Source organism: Ambystoma mexicanum, chromosome 9 (assembly GCF_040938575.1).
Source record: "Ambystoma mexicanum isolate Mex_15411 chromosome 9, UKY_AmexF1_1, whole genome shotgun sequence".
NCBI classification, from domain to species: domain Eukaryota; kingdom Metazoa; phylum Chordata; class Amphibia; order Caudata; family Ambystomatidae; genus Ambystoma; species Ambystoma mexicanum.
Genome location: NC_090931.1, coordinates 124,875,698 through 124,896,002, shown reverse-complemented (window position 1 = coordinate 124,896,002; position 20,305 = coordinate 124,875,698). Strand labels below are relative to the sequence as shown.

The 20,305-nt window shown below is 48.0% G+C and overlaps 1 long non-coding RNA gene across 1 annotated transcript in view; it reads right to left on the bottom strand.

Annotated features, from left to right (window-relative positions):
* LOC138487724 (uncharacterized) overlaps positions 1 to 9,179 on the bottom strand; it is a 45,900-nt gene extending 36,721 nt beyond the window's left edge. Inside the window, exon 1 of the long non-coding RNA XR_011274530.1 lies at positions 9,061 to 9,179. This is a non-coding gene — a long non-coding RNA (uncharacterized lncRNA). The remainder of the gene's footprint in view (positions 1 to 9,060) is intronic.
* Between the last annotated feature and the right edge of the window lie 11,126 nt (positions 9,180 to 20,305).

The following is a 20,305-nucleotide window of genomic DNA, read 5'->3' as shown; positions in this document are numbered from 1 at the left end:
GAGAGAACCTGCACAGCAAATGCCACCCTAACAGCAGGCACAGGAGAGAACCTGCACAGCGAATGCCGCCCTAACATCAGCAGGCACAGGAGAGAACCTGCACAGCGAATACCACCCTAACAGCAGGCACAGGAGAGAACCTGCACAGCGAATGCCACCCTAACAGCAGGCACAGGAGAGAACCTGCACAGCGAATGCCGCCCTAACATCAGCAGGCACAGGAGAGAACCTGCACAGTGAATGCCACCCTAACAGCAGGCACAGGAGAGAACCTGCACAGCGAATGCGACCCTAACAGCAGGCACAGGAGAGAACCTGCACAGCGATGGCCGCCCTAACATCAGCAGGCACAGGAGAGAACCTGCACAGCGAATGCCGCCCTAACATCAGCAGGCACAGGAGAGAAAATGCACAGCGAATGCCGCCCTAACATCAGGGACAGGAGAGGACCTGCACAGCGAATGCCACCCTAACAGCAGGCACAGGAGAGAACCTGCACAGCGAATGCCGCCCTAACATCAGCAGGCACAGGAGAGAACCTGCACAGCGATGGCCGCCCTAACATCAGCAGGCACAGGAGAGAACCTGCACAGCGAATGCCACCCTAACAGCAGGCACAGGAGAGAACCTGCACAGCGAATGCCGCCCTAACATCAGCAGGCACAGGAGAGAACCTGCACAGCGAATACCACCCTAACAGCAGGCACAGGAGAGAACCTGCACAGCAAATGCCGCCCTAACATCAGCAGACACAGGAGAGAACCTGCACAGCGATGCCTGCCCTAACATCAGCAGGCACAGGAGAGAACCTGCACAGCGATGGCCGCTCTAACATCAGCAGGCACAGGAGAGAACCTGCACAGCGAATGCCGCCCTAACATCAGCAGACACAGGAGAGAACCTGCACAGCGATGGCCGCTCTAACATCAGCAGGCACAGGAGAGAACCTGCACAGCGAATGCCGCCCTAACATCAGCAGGCACAGGAGAGAACCTGCACAGCGAATGCCACCCTAACAGCAGGCACAGGAGAGAACCTGCACAGCGAATGCGACCCTAACAGCAGGCACAGGAGAGAACCTGCACAGCGAATGCCACCCTAACAGCAGGCACAGGAGAGAACCTGCACAGCGAATGCCACCCTAACAGCAGGCACAGGAGAGAACCTGCACAGCGAATGCCAACCTAACAGCAGGCACAGGAGAGAACCTGCACAGCGAATGCCGCCCTAACATCAGCAGGCACAGGAGAGAACCTGCACAGCGAATGCCGCCCTAACATCAGCAGGCACAGAAGAGAACCTGCACAGCGATGGCCGCCCTAAAATCAGCATGCACAAGAGAGAACCTGCACAGCGAATGCCGCCCTAAAATCAGCAGGCACGGGAGAGAACCACGCACAGCGAATGCCGCCCTAAAATCAGCAGGCACAGGAGAGAACCTGCACAGCGAATGCCGCCCTAACATCAGCAGTTACAGGAGAGAACCTGCACAGCGAATGCCACCCTAACATCAGCAGGCACAGGAGAGAACCTGCACAGCGAATGCCGCCCTAACATCAGCAGGCACAGGAGAGAACCTGCACAGGGAATGCCGCCCTAAGATCAGCAGGCACAGGAGAGAACCTGCACAGCGAATGCCGCCCCAACATCAGCAGCCACAGGAGAGAACCTGCACAGCGAATGCCACCCTAACATCAGCAGCCACAGGAGAGAACCTGCACAGCACATGCCGCCCTAACATCAGCAGGCACAGGAGAGAACCTGCACAGCGAATGCGAATGCCGCCCTAACATCAGCAGGCACGGGAGAGAACCTGCGCAGGGAATGCCGCCCTAAGATCAGCAGGCACGGGAGATAACCTGCACAGCGAATGCCGCCCTAACATCAGCAGGCACGGGAGAGAACCTGCACAGCGAATGCCGCACTAACATCAGCAAGCACAGGAGAGAACCTGCACAGCGAATGCCGCCCTAACATCAGCAGGCACAGGAGAGAACCTGCACAGCGAATGCCACCCTAACATCAGCAGGCACAGGAGAGAACCTGCACAGCGAATGCCGCCCTAACATCAGCAGGCACAGGAGAGAACCTGCACAGCGAATGCCGCCCTAACATCAGCAGGTACAGGAGAGAACCTGCACAGCGAATGCCGCCCTAACATCAGCAGGCACAGGAGAGAACCTGCACAGCGAATGCCGCCCTAACATCAGCAGGCACAGGAGAGAACCTGCACAGCAAATGCCGCCCTAATACCAGCAGGCACAGGAGAGAACCTGCACAGCGAATGCCGCCTTACCATCAGCAGGCACAGGAGAGAACCAGCACAGCGAATGCAGCACTAAAATCAGCAGGCACAGGAGAGAACATTCCAGCAGCCACAGGAGAGAACCTGCATAGCGAATGCCACCCTAGCGAATGCCACACTAAAATCAGCATGGCAAATGCCACCCTAACATGTAAGTGTCTTCAAGGTTGTCACCGCATCCCTACCATAGAAGTGCCCATCCTCACCCATTTGGGACCAGTGGTCCTCCAGTGCTGACCTCACTCTCTGCTCCTCACCTTCAGTGTGCTGTAAGTTGCCCTTAGTGTGGCATAAAGAATGACCGTCCTGCTAAGCGCTATAAACTGCCTACATTGGTGCACTCTCGTTCACAGGAGAGTGAGCATGTATCCTTTTCTGCCCAGTGATTTGCTATGATCATTCTATACTGACTCAGCTGGCATGCCCACTACCACAAACTCCATCCTCATTGCCTTTTATTTCCTGCACCAATTGTCCATGTGCCTTAAAAATGCTTCCACATTTTGCCATTTTCCTCTGCACCGCTACCCTTTATATATCCTCTCGCAGACCAAGTTCTGGATAACCTGGCGGAGGCCGAATACACCAAGGTTTGGACAAGCCTTGACAAATACTTCTCTCTTCCTCCATTTTGCCTCTGCTCACTCTCAGATGGTCTCACTTTTATCTCCTTCCAACCATTTTCCCATTCAGTATTACTTTATCTCTCATTCTCGCTCCCTCGGTCATGTACGGCGTCATTTTGTCTCTTCTTTCTCCCTCTTATCTAATATCTTCTCTCTCCTGCCCTTTCTTCATTCTCTCCCTACAGTCTTGTCTCTTCTTTCTCCCTCCTATCTAATATCTTCTCTCTCCTGCCCTTTCTTCATTCTCTCCCTACCGTCTTGTCTCTTCTTTCTCCCTCTTATCTAATATCTTCTCTCTCCTGCCCTTTTTTCATTGTCTACCTACCTTCTTGTCTCTTCTTTCTCCCTATTATCTAATATCTTCTCTCTCCTGCCCTTTCTTCATTCTCTCCCTACCGTCTTGTCTCTTCTTTCTCCCTCTTATCTAATATCTTCTCTCTCCTGCCCTTTCTTCATTCTCTCCCTGCCGTCTTGTCTCTTCTTTCTCCCTCTTATCTAATATCTTCTCTCTCCTGCCCTTTCTTCATTCTCTCCCTACCGTCTTGTCTCTTCTTTCACACTCCTACTCTGTGGGTCTCACCACGAGTTGGGCCGTATCCCGACTGGGATACTGCCCAACTTTATTTGCGTTAGCGCCCACCCGCCCCGTGGTAGTACCACTGGATCACGGGTGTGGCGCTAACTCTAAGCCACCATTCCCCATTGGGTCCAATGGGGAATTTTTGGCTCAATTACTGTGCGGTAATACTGCCGGCGGTAATTGCGCTGAAAATTGGCATGTTCTCTGCATGTTTACCCCCAGTTCTAAGGTGGGGGTCAACATGGCAGACTCATGAAAGGCCCAGCCTTTAAATGTGGCGGTAACACCGTTAGCGCCGCACTTAAAGGCTACCGCCGAACTCGTGATGAGGCCCTGTGTCTCCAGTTTAACATCCATTCCACCCCTAGTCTTCCTTTCCTTTTTTCACTGTTCTGTCTCTCCCGTCTCCCATTCTGTCTCCTCCCATTCTGTTGTGTTTCTCTTCTTGTTTTGTCTCTCCAGATATGCTTCTAGGCACTTGCTCCCCATTCTCTCTCTTTTATCTTCCTCCTATTCGGTCTGCACGTTTTCCAGTTTTCTCAAGCCAGCAGCTTGGGCTACTCTCGCTCCCTTTCCTTCTACTCTTGCTTTCCTCTATGTCCCCTGGCATGTATCCCCTTAGTCTCTTCTCTCAGTACTCAGTTTCTAAGCTATGAATGAGTGGCCCGTCAGAGGCACTGGACCAATCCCTCCTCTCTTACAAGTCTCGTTAGGATACCTAGGGGCAACGTGCTCGCCTTGGAAACAAGACGAAGCAGAGCAACACAAGTTCGATCCCAGGTCCGCACTTAGAAACCTCTGGGTATCAAGCGCTTTATAAATAACCCATTACAAGTTTTCTGCTGATATTATTTCCCCTACCACTAGAAATGGTGAAACCAGTGTTGCTTAGCCAAACATACCTAAGATTTAGGGCTCTCCTTACCGATCCCCTTTTCACATTACTTCGTTGGGCGCCAGGTACTGTAAGTGATTTTCCCAAAGCTGTCAGTGTATGGTGGAGATTCCCTCCAATGTTATATGTTATAAGGAATAGAGGGTGAAGCCAGGCAGTTAGTCCATCAAGAAGAAGAAGGAGTCGTCTTCTATTGCTGGCCATAATTACAGGGGTGATTGTTAATATGTAACGAGACAAACCACCATCGACTCCTCCTATCACTCCCTTTCTTTGCATCACAACCTGAGGGCGATTCCTGGGCAGGATATCTCCCACACCCTGTATGGAGCGCAGTGCTGTGACTTAGTCCAAGTGCATGCGCAATAGAAATGCCCTTTGGCTGAATGCATCTAAGGAACCCAGGACTTTCCCCTTTCTGAGGAACCCTTAATCAGAGCCTAGAGGAGGACAGCTCAGGGACAATGCGCTCGCCGCTGAGCAACACAGGTTCGATCCCCGGGTCCGCTCTTAGAAGCCTCAGGGAATTAAACCCATTATAAATAGCCAATTACAAAGTTATGCTGCATCAAACTATTAAAATCATTATCTTTTGAGCTTATAGTCCTAAAGAGTGTCCTTTTTTATTCTTCTTGGCTTTCTCTCCAAACGCTCCTTCATTGCATTTAAACTCCACCTTAAAATGTTGCTGCTTTTCAGCTCTGAACCTCCAGCCTGCAGCCCGTCTCCCCACAGCTCTCTTGCCTCCTCTCTTCTTCACCCTGTAAGATTTGGCTACCATTCATTTTGCCAGTGATTGCCAAAAGATGCATTTGTGAAAAGTTCCAGCCAGATGCCCCGGGCTGCCCCCTTCCCCTTGCATGTCTTCCGTGGCAAAATTAACATCAACATCCCAACATAAATTGTCATTATTATTTGATTTGCTGCACGAAGACGTTTGTCGCATCTACATTACCAACTGTGCTGCCCCTGTTATGGGACCTGCTATTTACCTGGGTGTACAATCGCAGCCTGGCTGCAGAGGCTCTTAGTTTAGCAATCCATGCCCACCATCTCATGATGCCTGATGCCTGATGTACTCTTGTTCTGCGCCTACTCTTACCAAGACTAGCTCTTTCATATGAAAGTACAGGAAAAGTACACTGATCGTTCTTGGCAGCGAACCTCCTTTGGGAGATATTTATGTCCTCACTTCCAGGGCTTTAAGTGTGCTGGGTCTAACCAGGGCAGAGCTCCTGCAGTCTCCAAAAGGGGATGCCGAGTCAGGGCCCTACCTGGGCTCTCCCCTGACTAACCCCAGATATGCTGACCCCTCAGGCAGTCAGTTTATCCAAACTGCTGCATGGTTAAGGGGCTGCCTGCATGTGTCAGCGCTTCTTATTAACTTATTATAAAAAAGGAGAAGCATCGGCTGATGCCTCTCCTTTTTTCTAATCAATGATGCTGACACCTGCAGGCCACACTTTAACCATGCAGCACTTTGATGAAAGGGCTGCCTGCTGGGTATTTCCTCTTCTCTAAGAAACACAAGGAGAATCCGTGTAACCCAGACCTCCTTTTGTTTTAGTGAAGATGCACTAAACCCCATAAGGCAGCCCTTTCACTCAAGTTGCACATGATTAAAGGGTTGCCTGCGGGGCAGCCCTTTAACCACTCAGCTCCACGAATAAAAGGGCTGGATTCAGGGGGTTAGCTCCTCATTAAGAGCCGGGGTGCAGTGGCATTATACTTTTTGTGCGCCCAGCCTCTCCTTTTGTCTTAATCGCAGGCTCCAACCCCCCCACAGGCAGCCTGCCGGGGGCTGGGAGCCGAGATTTGGAACAAAAAGGAGGGGCTTGGTCACCAAAGGTATAATACCACTGCACCCCGGCTTCCCTGCTTGTTTGCCACTGCCTGGGAGCCAAGCAATTACCAGGCCCACACACCCCATAGGCGAGGAGGGTATCTAGTAAGGGGGCATGGCCTAAGTACACCCACCTGTACGGAGGCCACATCCCCTAACTCGAGCCACTCCCGATTCTGCCTCCCACTTAAAAACACTGCTCAATCACAAACACTGAATTCGGCGCAAAGTTCTTTCAAACAAAGACGATGGGCCTCATTACAAGTGTGCCGGTCCGGAAACAACGGGGCCGGTAAACATACCAGCACTGTTGTTTCTGGACCGCCACACTATGGGTTTGCCTGCCGGAGCCGCTGTGCCTGACATGGCTGATTCTGCCGGGCATCGCGGCCACGGTAGGCAAGCCGTCACGGAAGCCCCGGCACCATTAACAAAGGTGCCAGTGCTTCCGTGGTCCCCATTCCCATAGAGTCCGATATGGGAATGGAGACTTACAAACTACCGGCGCCAGACTTCCAGGACTGCCGTGGTTGTAATCACCTGTTGAAATCAGGTGGCGGTAATTTTTTTCAGGTCTGGTGGCAACCCGCCAGTATCACCGGCAAGGATACCGCCAGACCCGTAATGAGGCCCAATGTTTTTATCCTTTTCCCTTGCTAACAAAAAACAGAGTTCAACGCCTTGATCCGTTTTCTCAGTCCTCAGACCTGTGGCACATCTTCCTCAGCTACTGCATGCAGGGTCTCTGGCCATTGTTTTCCTTTCTGTAATTCTGCTCTCACTTGCAGTGATCCATATTTGTTTTCATCTAATTGATCAAAGTTTCTGTTCACATTCTTCTATGCGAGTGAGCCTGGGCACACCTCTGAGGCAATGAGCCTCCATACACCTCAGAGCGAGTTGGCATGTGGGCCTACATGCATCACCAAACCAGTGCGCCTGCATGCAGGGCCCTGGACGCATTGCCGAGCCAGTGGGCCTCAGAGTGTGCAGGCTTGCACCCACCTCCATTCAGTCCTGAGCACACCTCTCTGCAAATGGAACCATGCACACCTCATCACACACTGGCCCTTGCAGACCTATGCACACCACACAGTGAGCACCTATATCCCCATGTGCATGGGTGCTGGGCCAGCTTTATGCCCGCAGCTCTACTTTAACCCACATGCCACACCAGTTGAAGCACGTCTTTCAAGCAGAGGTGTCGCTGGGTGATTTCATAGGCTATTTATAACACGCTTAATATCCAGAGGTTTCTAAGCGCGGATGCGGGGATCGAACCTGCGGTGCTTCGTGTCGTCTTGCTTCCAAGGCGAGAACGTTGCCCCTGAGCTATCCTCTCGAGGAAGGGGTGGCTATAGCCCTGAGTCTTTTGGTTGTAATCTCAGGTAGACGCTCAGGGGCTACAGTCAAAAGGCTAGCGAGCCCCGAGTCCAAACAGTCCCAACATTAGCGTAGCCCCGGATCTCTTAGAATCATAGCTACACCCATGCTTTCAAGGGCTCCCCCGGGCTGGCGTGGTGGGTGAAGGTGCGGCAGGAACCCTGTTCTAATGAAATGCGCCCCGCTCAGCACCAGCAGGAGAGTGGGGATTTTTTTATTACAACAGAGCCCGGCTGTCAGACCAGCATGGGGCAGCCTGTAAAGAAAATACTGCCCCCTGCTGGTTTGTCAGCCACATTCTGTTGAAGTGAGTAACTCCCTGCTCAGGGAGTTAAGCACTTAATTAAATAGAGCGCTCCTGCTGGCTTTGCAGCAGCGCTCTAGCTTTGGCAGCGCCCGGGACGATTCAACAAAATGTGCACATCCCCACCTCCCCATTGAACCCAGGCAGTGGGGTGGGGGCGCTAGCAAAGCTAACGCCGGCCTTGCAAGAGTGAACTGCAGCCACCCCCTCACACTTCTCCTCGAGCACCTCTGCATGCTCTGAGACCTTGTGCACCTCAGCATGCCAGCTTGTGTGCACGTGCTCGCACACCTGCAGAGTGGGAGAGAGAGAAGGCATAGATAGACTTTTTTTTTGTCTGTATTTTCTTTCGAACCGTATAGCTCCTCAACTGAATACCATGGGGCTTCAGCCAGCAAGCTATTCTCGTCACTTTGTAACATTTGCTGCAGATTGGCAGAGATTAATTCTAAAAGAGCGCCAAACACGAATCCATTTCAGTGGTTGTTTTTAGTTTACATATTACATACACAGTATTGCTATTCTGTCATCATGCATGATATCTGTCCTTTATTATGATATGTTATTTATAACGCGCTTAATACCCAGAGGTTTCTAAGCTCGGACCCATGGATTGAACCTATGCTGCTCCGTGTCCTCTTGCTTCCAAGGCAAGCATGTTGCCCCCGAGCTATCCTCCCGTCCCGAGACACAAGTCTATGCAAAAAGGATGAGCACACTCGTCCTCGGTACTTAAGGGGTTAAAAAGTAGAGCTGCTCATCAAGGGAATAGAGGCCCTGTTGCATTCTTTTCACAGGTGGTAAGCAATTTCACACTGGTCTTTTCCCCTTGGTAACAACTGCTGCAGAGCAAACATGTACAGGAGCAGTGCACATTTTCCACTGGGACATGCTTTGTCCCAATTGAATTCTGAAATAAAAGTGCACTGCATTGCGCATCGCTTATGCAATGTAGCCCAGGAGACGTAGTTAACAGGCGTTTTTGACTGGGAGCCGGGAAACTGTCCAACCAATACTACCAACATACCCTTTCAACCAACAAAACAATGAGTGTTCCACAAGGCATGCAGATGTTCCAATATCAGCATCTGTTTGCTATTTCACCTTGAGAGAATGCATCTTACCTTTTGCAAAGATGCGAGGGTGTCTGGGTCGATCTTGTGCATAAAATTGGTCTCCGTGCTGACGTAGTAGTCGCCTTTGAAGAGTACATAATTGACACTTGCATTGTCTGTTGATTCTGAAACAGGTGAACAAGAAAGGGCATTATTTGCTTGCGAATAATTTCCGAATGGCACAGGTGTGACTCACCCAGCAGCGCGCAATGAGTCCCGGGTTCTAGGCACGTTTTTTGGGATGGCGAGAGGACTTACATTGTGGGATCTGAAAGTGCGTTTCAGTTACAAATCAGTTCGGACAGCATTCTGATGTTGATCAGATTTTGACAATTACAATCCTCCCCTTTCTAATAAATTCACTTCCTTATGCTCTCCTCACAGAAAGGCCAAAGTACCTTGAAATTAAAAGGTTATCCTGTGCTCATGGATGGAAGGCAAATTGTGCATTTGGTGTGTGGGCGTGTGTGTGTGTGTTTGAGGGTGCACTTAAACCTCTGTCTGCTTTCTCCCTCCACCAAATATGTGAAAGCGCGTGTGAGCTCCCCCGGCCCCCCAGCATTTGGAAATCTCTTGCATGAAATAAAAAAATACAGTTGTCCTGCTGCTAAAAAAAGTGCCTAGTCTAAGAGTCCACTTAGGTTCGAAATTAATGTGTGTTTCGACAGGCTCTTAATGTAATCAGTCTGTGTTTTATGAAGGGTTTGTGAAGGATTGTCAATCCCATCTACTTGCCCAGTTCCCCTGCTGCTGGCAATGTTCCTGTACTAGGAGTTCATTCTAGAGCAAATTCCTCTGTGTTCTGACATGTTTGAATGTATCCCTGCCTGCATTTTGAAAGGGTATGTGACAGATTTAGAATTCCATTTACTGCTCAAATACCCAGTTATCATCAGACTGTAGGCAAGAGTGGTGGTCTGTTTTGGAGCAAATACTTTTATTTGTTTTGACAAGTGAGTGTGTGTTTTATATTAAATGGAAGCAATTAGCAGCATGTTTAGCCACCCCACACCAGTTCCCTGCATGGCCATACAGCCCTGCATCTATGTTAAATACATGCACATAGATTATAACACCATGACCACTTAGTTTTCTAACTAGCAGGTATTGGGGTGACGAAATGCTATTATGGCCAGAAGAAGAACAAGGGGGGAGAAAGGCTTCTATAGGCTGTGCTCAAACCTGCGCCACTACTGGACTGTGTGGGGTGTTCCAATCAAGGTTTAAACAGACAAAAGTGGATAGTATTTCTGCTTCCGCCACAATGTCCAAGGGCAAGCTTTCCACTCCAGAAAGGGGGTCAGAAGACGAAACACCCAACAATCAGAGTGCACTAAATAAAAGGAATGTTCAGGCAAGTGTACACAGCAGATCAATGATATTACATGTGGCAAATTGAGTACCATCTATATGTTGCTAGCAAGACCCTGGCATATTGCATAGCACGACGATATTACTGACAGCGCGCGTGCAGGTTGATTTTAGGTGTTGCGTTGTTGATTGGGATAAAGGAACTGATCAACACAGAAAACATAAGTTCCAAGTGGTTTATTAGGAAACTATAAAATGTGTGTGGGCAAAATAATGGGCAGAGATGAAACAAGTTGCAAGTGAATTGTGTTAGGATAAGTTTCATGATTTCCAACTAAAATTACAAGGCAACTAAAAGTTCAAAAATGGCTTTCCTGAAGTCCTAGAATGTTCCAGGCTCCCTCCCTGTGTCAACAGTTCATGATAAACAAATACCTCCTTCTGCCTGAGTTTGTGGACCGTCCTCAGGAATAGCAGTTTTCAGTGGGTCATCTTCCCATTCTTTCCCCCCTTACTTCTTGTCCTGTTTTTATAGTCGCTGCTCTCTCGTCCTCTTGCGACCACCAGCTTCTGCACCCCGAGACGCACAACCTGCATGGGAGCCTCTGAATCTCAGGTGAAGGGAATGAGGGGCTCGGGGAGCAGGCTTCATAGGCCCAAATGTTCTTGCTGTGTACCAGCGTGGTAGGCCCCAACGTCCTAAATGTGGAGCAGGATAGCATAGTAGGGCAGTTGAGTGGACAAATACTCTAACTCTCGCTCATATATTTCCTTTCCATCTTGCCTCCTTTTCAACAGCTTGCACCCACTCTTCTGACCCTCAGGTTCCTCAAAAAGGAACGGTCCAGCTCCTTTTGTAACCATATCTCGGCTTTCCAATTCTATACTTCTTGACCCACCACCTGCACCACATTCTCCTGTTCTCCTCATCACCCTCCTGCTTGCCCCTGTCCTCCACTTCCTTTATCAACTGCTGAACAAACTAATCCCCATCCGGATAACAGAAGCATCCCGCTCTTCCAGAGAATTACTCGTAGTAGCTAAGGAGCTATCAGTCTGCCCTTTAGTTAATTCAGCGAAACCGCCTGATGCCCAGCTGCGATGTAATGAAATTAGTGCTTTTATTCATTGAAAAATTCAAGACATTTGCAAAGTCATCAGAGATAGTCAAACTGATGAGGAGATGCTACAGCTCCGGGACTTGCCCGTAAGTGGACTGCCCCCCTCATTCTTGGTTAATACTTTTAAACGTGACGCAATAAAGGATGGGGCTACTTGCAAAGCTCTTCAGGGTCTGATATCGGCCTCCCCCTTGGATGTGGTTCCCCTGTGCATCCTGAAATCTCTCCCTCAGAGGTCAATTGGAATGCAAACTGATGCATTGCAGCATTATTTTTCGATGGGCACAGCCCCGCCTGCATTTGAACATGCAGTGGTCTTGCCCCTTATGAAGAAAAAAAAACTCTGACCCTCAGGTGCCAGCCAATTATAGGCCTATTTCTCTTCTTCCAGTAATGATGAAGATGATGGAAGCTGTGATTATTTCACAGCTTTCTAAATTCCCGGAAGAAAATCACTGTTTGCACCCGTTTCAATCTGGGTTTCGACTCAAGATGGGTACAGAGTCTGTAATGATCTCATTGCTAGACAATCTTGCGCTGCTTCAGGACCGTGGAGAAACCAGAGTACTAATCCTCCTGGATCCCTCTGTGGCTTTTGACATGGTGGACCATGACATTTTATTGACCAGCTGGAACAAGCAGGGATTACTGGACCTCTTTTAGCATGGTTCGAATCTTTTCTTGAGAGCCGTTCCCAAACTGTTTCCTTTCAAACATGTTTTTCTTCTGCTGTGGAACTATCATGTGGAGTTCCACAGGGGTCAGCTTTGTCTCCCCTTCTCTTCAACCTGTATGTCTGACTCCTTGCTGACCTCATTGCGGAATGTGGAGTCCTGTGTATATTCAGAGCTTGTGTTTCGGCTGGACTCCTCTCAGGCAGCGCCCCCCAAGAAATTGCAGGACTGCTTGTAGAAAGTAAGCAGCTGGATGTCAGCTAATTGGTTGAAACTGAATGGAAGCAAAAACGGAAGTCCTGGTGGTCGGTCCTCATTGAATCGATCACCTATGGAACTCACAGTATTGGCCTGAGTGATTTGGCCCTTGTCCGGTTCCCTGCACCTCAATAAAAAGCTTAGGGGTGAAACTCTTACCAAAAGGATTGCGTGAGGCCCAGAGTTCTGCTATTTATAATGCTGGTTTTGGGAGACTGAAGGCTTCTAGGAAGATTCTCCCTTTGCTTCCCCCAGCACCGTACAAAATTGGTGACGTCCACTATAATTGGCTCCTTGGACTATTGCAGTGGTATTTATTTGGGACAGTCCAAGTGCCAGATCCAACGGATGCAAGTACACCAAAACTCGGCAGCTCGATTGGCACTTATGGTGACTCGCCTGACCCCTTCACTAGCGCTCCTGCACCATCTGCACTTGTTGCTGGTGGCTGCCCAAATTGAATTTTAGATTCTTTGTGTCGTCCATCGAGCTGTGCACAATGTTGGCCCCCATTATTTAAAAGCAAAATTAGAAAGGTACTGCCCAGCGAGAAACTTGCGCTCGGCGTCCAATCTGCTTCTTAAGATCCCCGATTATCAGCTAAAGCGATTGGATGGTCGCCCCTTTTCAGTCTTGGCACCCAGCTTGTGGAACGCTCTCCCGTGGTCCCCGAGAACACTTTCTGAATATCTCCCTTTAGGAAGAGTGCTGGAAACTCATCTGTTTTAATCTTAGTTTCTTCCTCCTCAAGTCAGAGTATGAAGTATAGGTTTTCCTGGGCTTGCCGCCCCTCGTAGTGCCTAGACAACTTTAGGCCTTAGTCCGCGCGCTGTACATTTTCAAATAATCGCCCATCTCCTTCCGTTGATTTTCCTTTTGCAACCAACTCTTGTCGCTGGATTCTCCTCCTCTTTACTCTCTTCCTTGCTTCCCTTATCCTTTTGGAAACCTTCCTTTTTCCAGTCCCAAATCTCTAAACACACACATCTCTCTGAGCTTCTCTAGCCCTGCAGGCATCTTCTTCTTTGGAATCAATGCCATCCAGGTGCTTTCTTCCGCCCCTACCTTATTTGGCGCTTTGAGCAACTATCTCTTGCATCATATTCACCCCACTGGACACCACCATCACTCGGGTCGCCTTTAGTCTCTTTGGTCACAACTCCATCAGCCCTAACCAGCGGCCACAGGTCTCTTGACTCCTGAGTATGGTTTCCCAGGTCTTTCCTCCGGCCCCCAGGCTTCACTGTTGCCCTGCCCCGCCTTGTCTCCATTCTCCAGCCTCTACTCCAACCGCTTCCACTCTCACACTAAGCTCTTGGGTTTTTTATAGGGCTTTAGTCCCCCACCTCCAGCCTCTACCTTGTGAAAAGGAACACAGGTGTGACTCTTCATGTTGCTGGTGTTGGGATGGACTGATGAGCCCCGCTCCCAAGAATGGCTCCCATTTCTGATGTGGAACATGGAGCAGGGTAGTCCCTCCTCTTCAGTGGTACGCTCTCCGATTGGCACACTCTAACACTGTCCCTTTGGAGGACTCCCTGACCCTCTCCGATTGGCACACTCTAACACTGTCCCTTTGGAGGACTCCCTGAACCTATCTGATCACAACTGTATGACATTAGAGGCCTTGCACAATGGATGGCTGAGTGACCAGTGAGTCTCCGTTTCTAATTCAGGTCCCTCTCTGTCGCGCTGCGTGTGCCATTCTTACACCGTGCAAGGGGAGCAAGCATTGGGCTGCTGGTTGGCCACTGTGCCCCGATTACATTAAAGGGGCAGCACCAAAGTAACCAGCATCAGTAGATGCAAAACCACTGTACTTTTGGGTTGGGTGGATCTTATTTCCCATCTCCCATAGGGCCTCATATTCCCAGGCCGCGCTTTGTCCCTTAAAAGGACCCTATCTTTAGTTGGCCCCACCCTGAGACAGGGAGTAAGTGAGGATTAGCAGCAAGCCTCCACATACTGCCCCAGGAACCATCGCATGACAGCTTATGGAGGCCTCCATCCCTCTCGTTCTCCCTACCGCAGGCCACTAGAGCGAGGCAAGGGACTTTCTCACATAGGATATGTTACTGCTTAGTTATGTGAGGCCAATGTGTTCAGTTTTGTTAGTAGGGATAGAGGGAACCCTTCAAGATGGCGTTGCTGTTGTGTTGATGGATGGCATCCATTGGATGCAGATTAGAAGCTACAGGGATGTGTGGTGGTATGTTTCTAAGTGGGTTCTGGGGAGGCACTGGGTGCATTGATCAATAAGGGAGCTACAGGGGGCCCACGCAGGATGATGGGTGGTTTTTGACAAGTAAGAAGAGAAATGTACAGTAATGATGTTGTGATTCTGTACCCAAAGAGGATGCTAGCAGTATGCTTGCAGATTCAGTGATGTGTGTAGTATAAAGTGAAAAGTAGGGCGGGTTCCTGGGAGGCACAAATATTTATGGGCAATGTATAGCGATGGCATGAAATGGCACATTACGGCATAAAAGAAGCATGGAGAGGCACAAGAGCACAAACAAAAATAATTAAATAAAATCTAAAAAATAATTAAAAAAATAAAAATAAATAAATAAAAATTAAAAAATAAAATAAATAAAAATAAAATAAATAAACCAAATACAAAGGTATGGAAAGTCCCAGAAAGTGTTAACATTATCCACACCACAGTCACCAACCCTGCCTCTCAACCCCTAACCCACCACCATATAATAAAAGCAGGTCCACCCGGTATCAAATGCATGTCAACGACAGCAGAGTGGTATAGAAACAGGTGGGGACAGGAGCCTGGACTCAATGGCCTAAGTCCGCGAAGAAACCCAGATGTGTGTGATCACTGCGACATAAAAATGCTGAATACGAAAATATCCATTCTTTTTGTATTCTTTCACTGTAAATATGTGCGGGGGAGAACCCCTGCAGCACCCCCCATACTGCCCTCACCTTATTAATTACCCTACCCCCCACTCACATATACTTGCAGTGAAATGCGCAGTAAAAGAGTCACCATTTTCATATATAGGGCCCGATTCATGGAATGTTTTGCACGGTTCAAAGTGACTGTGCACTGCTTAAAAGTGACATTACACCATCGACAAAAGCACTGATTCATGGAACTGTGCAAAGTGTATTTTTGCAGTGCAAACTCAGTGAGAAGTTCCTTTGGTACTGCAAAAAGGCAAGGGATGCTTCAATGGGCTTTATGACTGGCCCTTTGGCTGAGCATCTTGACATTCTTGAAAGTAACATTCAGAGTTTATGATGGAGGTCTTTATTTAATCTAGCCACTTGCTTTGTTTACCTACACTACCACAATATGAAAAATTGTTCAAGCATGGCGCACCAAGAAGATTTCTGGCAATATCACCTCCATCATATCATATCATATCATATCATAACATATCCAACATAAAAATTCAATTACACTAAAATAATTAGTATTAAAAATGATAACGATATGAAAACGTCACCTACTTGGTGTCTCAAATCGTGACATGAAACGTTCATAAAGACTCTTGCATGGGTCTGGCATCGCTGCAGTTCCAAATTCAGATGCCACTATTCGGTTGTTGGCCTTATTAGACAAGTAGGAGTCGCTTTCAAGGAACTTGCTCATGTATGTTACAGTGCCATCTTCGATTTTAAACTTGTGCAGTAGGGCCATGCCGTCAAACCAGTGGTTAAACCTTTAAACATATAAACATTGTTGTAAATATGACGAATTTTGGTTGGACAACACACTCTGTTGAAGCTCTAAAGATTTTATTTCTAATTCAAAAAGAAAATATGCATGCCCTTTGTCAAGAAATTTGTGATGAAGATTCTGCTTACTTGTCATTTCCAAACTCAAACATTCCGGGCCCATTTCGTAGTAAACTGCCTTTGATCCACTTGGGTATATCACCTAGGATCTTCGTAGGGATGGGCTGGGGGGTTTCGTCACTGGTGCTGAACAAGGGGGCTATGCTCTCCAGGCCCCTTCTGCTCAAGAAGAATTCCTTCCTCAATGACCTGATCAGGACACGCTTCAAGACTTGGAAGAACAAAGAAAGGGAATGAGTGCTGTTCGTTACAGCAAACATTTTGACAGCAAACATAGAATTATTTAAGAAGACTTCAATGCTAGGTCACCCTGAAAAATCTGAAAATGTTGCTAATTTGCCAGAAAGCTATTTGGGGATTATTAATTAGCGCATGGCAAATCCCTCACTTATTTACCAAATCAATTTATTTCTGTAAACAAAAATTCTCTTGTTTATTAAATCAATTTATTTTTGTCAAACACATCAGGCCTCATTACGATTTTGGCGCTACCACCAAACTCGCTACCGGCACATTACGAGTTGAAGGGGCCGGTAATGGCCCATTCGCGGGTGCCAGTGTGGGCGGGCTCCAGATCCCCATTCCGCCCCATAGGGCGTTTATAATGGTGCTGGTGCAATCATGACTTCTGCTCAGAGGTGCCGCTCTGCACGCCTGGTCTGACCAGGCGTGCAGAGCAGCACCCGCGAGCAGAACTCGTAATGTGGCGGCATGATAACAACGGTGCTGGTAGCACTACCGGCGCTGTTGTTGCCTTACTGCCATATTCGTAATGAGGCCCATTGTGTTTTATACCAATGTACTGCCATGTTAAAACAAATCTATGGGCCTCATTACAACTCTGGTGTTAGCCGTGCCCTTATTAAGGGCACGGCTGCCGCCGGAGTTGCATTTTTTCCGGCACCCGTGAATGGACAAGAATGGACAAGAACCGGGTCATGCCGAGCTTGGCGGACCCGGTAATTGCCCATATTCGGGTGCTGGAATCAAGGCCGTCCCGCTCCCCATTCTGCCCCAAAGGGCTGAATGGGGATGGGTATGTCGGATGCACCGGTCCATTCAGAGTTGTGCCGGTGCATCTGACGTGCTGTGCTCGCGGGCGCCGTTACACCCGCCAGGAAAAACCTGGTGGGTGAAACGGCACCGCGAGCAGAGTGCGTAGTATGGTAGGGCGGGAACTACGGTACCGGCATGCTTACCGGTACCGTAGTTCCCGGACCACCATTGTTGTAATGAGGCCCATGTTTTGAGCAATTTGCTGGCATTTGTACATTCACATTAAATTGTCAGGATAAACATTTTACACCTAGCTGCAGTGATTAGCAATTAGCCAATTAGCCAATGAGGTAACTGTGAAAAAAAAGAAAAACACCAAACTTGCATTTATGCAATGTTATCGGGACCAGCCCCAATCAAAGATGAAGTCTTTACAAGAGCTAGGCACAAAAAAGACAAAATAAGAAAACTATTCAATACAACCTGATGATCTAGACATAAATAATTATTCATTTTCATACTCCTTTTATAAAGATAGAATGCAATATGATCTCTGGTTCATATAATTTACTAAATATTTCACATCAAATAATATATCACATTCAAACGTTTTGAAAACCTTACAAGTTAAATTTGTGTATGCATTTCAACAATGCATTTTTGATCAAATAATCCTCAGTATGCAACAAATATTTAATACTGGCCTTGGTGATATTTTGAATTTCGACTTATCTAAGCCAGCAATATCAGTTTCATCTGCGTAGTGAAGGTCACAATTTTACTTAAGGTGTTTGGTTGTAACCAAGTTAATGGGCCTCATTACGACCCAGGCGGACTTCGCGGTGCTAAATGCACCGCGAAGCATGGCGGAAAGCCGCCGATAGCGCCATGGGGGTTGGCGGATTTACCGCCCCATTCCGACCTCGGCGGAGCGGTAAATCCCCAATCCCCATTCTGCCCTTCCCCATTCCCATTTTTGCCCCATAGGGTATAATGGGAGTGGGGAAGGAGTTAATTACGCCACCGTAAAATACGGTGGCGTAATTAACAACGAGGTCCCGTAGCGCCATGGTTTTCTCCGGCTGGTAAAACCAGGCGGAGAAAACCTCCATGGCGCTACGGGAACTCGTAGTATGGCGGAGAGGTACGCCATGCACTACGCTGGCGTAATACCCTCTCCGCCAGGGTCCTAATGAGGCCCAATCAGACTATTCTTGTGCATTCATTATTCTTGGGCAAAATCTTTAGAAGAGGACGTACAAAGAAAAAAGCCTTAATTGGCTAATCAAATGTTAACATGAGGCCCGCGTATGGTTGTTTATTTTGTATTACGTGCAGCAGGAATTAATGAATGTATAGTACATTATTTTCTAGTAAACAGTACATACATTTTAAATGTTTAACACGTTAATTGTAATCTGATACATCTGGATGAAGCTCTGTTTATCATATAATTACTTCACTGAGTGTATAGGATTTATGGGGAACATTTCCAGAAATAATCATCAAGAGAGCGCATCCTGCCCTGCACAAAGCAGCTTAGCATGCACTAGAATTGTGTATATAACCTGCTCCATGCGAACATAGCCTATTTTCATGAGGAACACCCATCCAGGGATCTTCACCTTCTAAGAGTTGAAGTTGACCAACTGTTTGGATGTCTCATGTGAGAATGGAGGCAGGGAGGCTATCTACTCCAACAGACTAAAGGGTTATATACTCTTTTAGGAATATGTATGTGGCAATCGTCCCCCTAGCTTTACTTAGGCAGGAAGCGTGGATTCATTTAATTAATGACATTAGAGATTTGAGCAAGCTTCCTCGCCTTTCAGTAAAACCTTTCTTTGTATGTTTTCCATAATCTACATTTTTTTTTGCAGCTAAACTGGTCATAGCATGTCATAGCATCCATCTGGATAAGTTGTTCATACTGTTTAAAATTTAATTTTATTATGATTGTGGACCACCCATCACCGAGGACCATGCCCCACAAGCAGCCCACACCACAGTAGACCCCCTAACACCTGTGACCGTGCCTCGCAGGCAGCCCACACCACAGGGGACCCCCCAACACCCGTGACCATGCCCCACAGGCAGCCCATCACCCGTGACCATGTCGGCCGGCGGCCAGGCCACATGGCACCATACACTGCAGGCAGGCCCCAACTTATGTCCCCCCACCATTGACTAACCTGCAGGCAGGCCCGATTCATGTTCCCCCACCATTAACGGCAACCTGCAGGCAGGCCCCGACTCATGTCCCCCACCCCCACCAGTGACGGCAACCTGCAGGCAGGCCCCGACTCATGTCCCTCTACCCCCACCATTGACGGCAACTTGCAGGCAGGCCCGACTCATGTCCCCCCACCAAACACATTGCCCCAACATATAATCATGTAGCAAATGTCCACCCAAATGCCAGCACACACTGCCCCCACAGTGCAACTCAAAACCCATCCATTGGCCCCACTGCCCAGTACATGCCCCATGGCATTGGAATCACAAATGCACACATGCATGCACCCGAAGACATGACCAGCATTGCTCCACAGCAGCGACACATGACAGAGCCAATGAAGAGTGACATATGCACCAAACCATTGAGTGCAGACACCACTTAGATTTGAATGAATGAAAATGTATTACAAATTTTTAAAACACACCAAATGAAAAATAAACATGAAAATGGAAATTAAATGAATGCAAATGAAAATAAAATGCAAATCAAAAAGGAATCCAAAAATCCAAAAAAAAGCAAACCCAGAAAGTGGTCCATGTCCAAATTCAGTCCTCCTGTTCCAAATGTAAATAAAAAAATAAACCATTAATCCATGGTAAAAAGAAAAAGAAAAAAGCAATGAAGTCCAACTATATACAAGGATGAAGGGTCCATGATCCCAAAAGTCAAAACAAGATACCCCAAAAACCCTATAAAAACAAACTATTTACAAATTGTGGAGCTAAGTCCATGGAGACCAAATAATAAAAAAATAAAGGAAACCTAACACTACAGAACCATATACAAGGGAAGTGGGCTAGTCCTATGACTCACCGATGTTACCAAGAGTCTGGGCC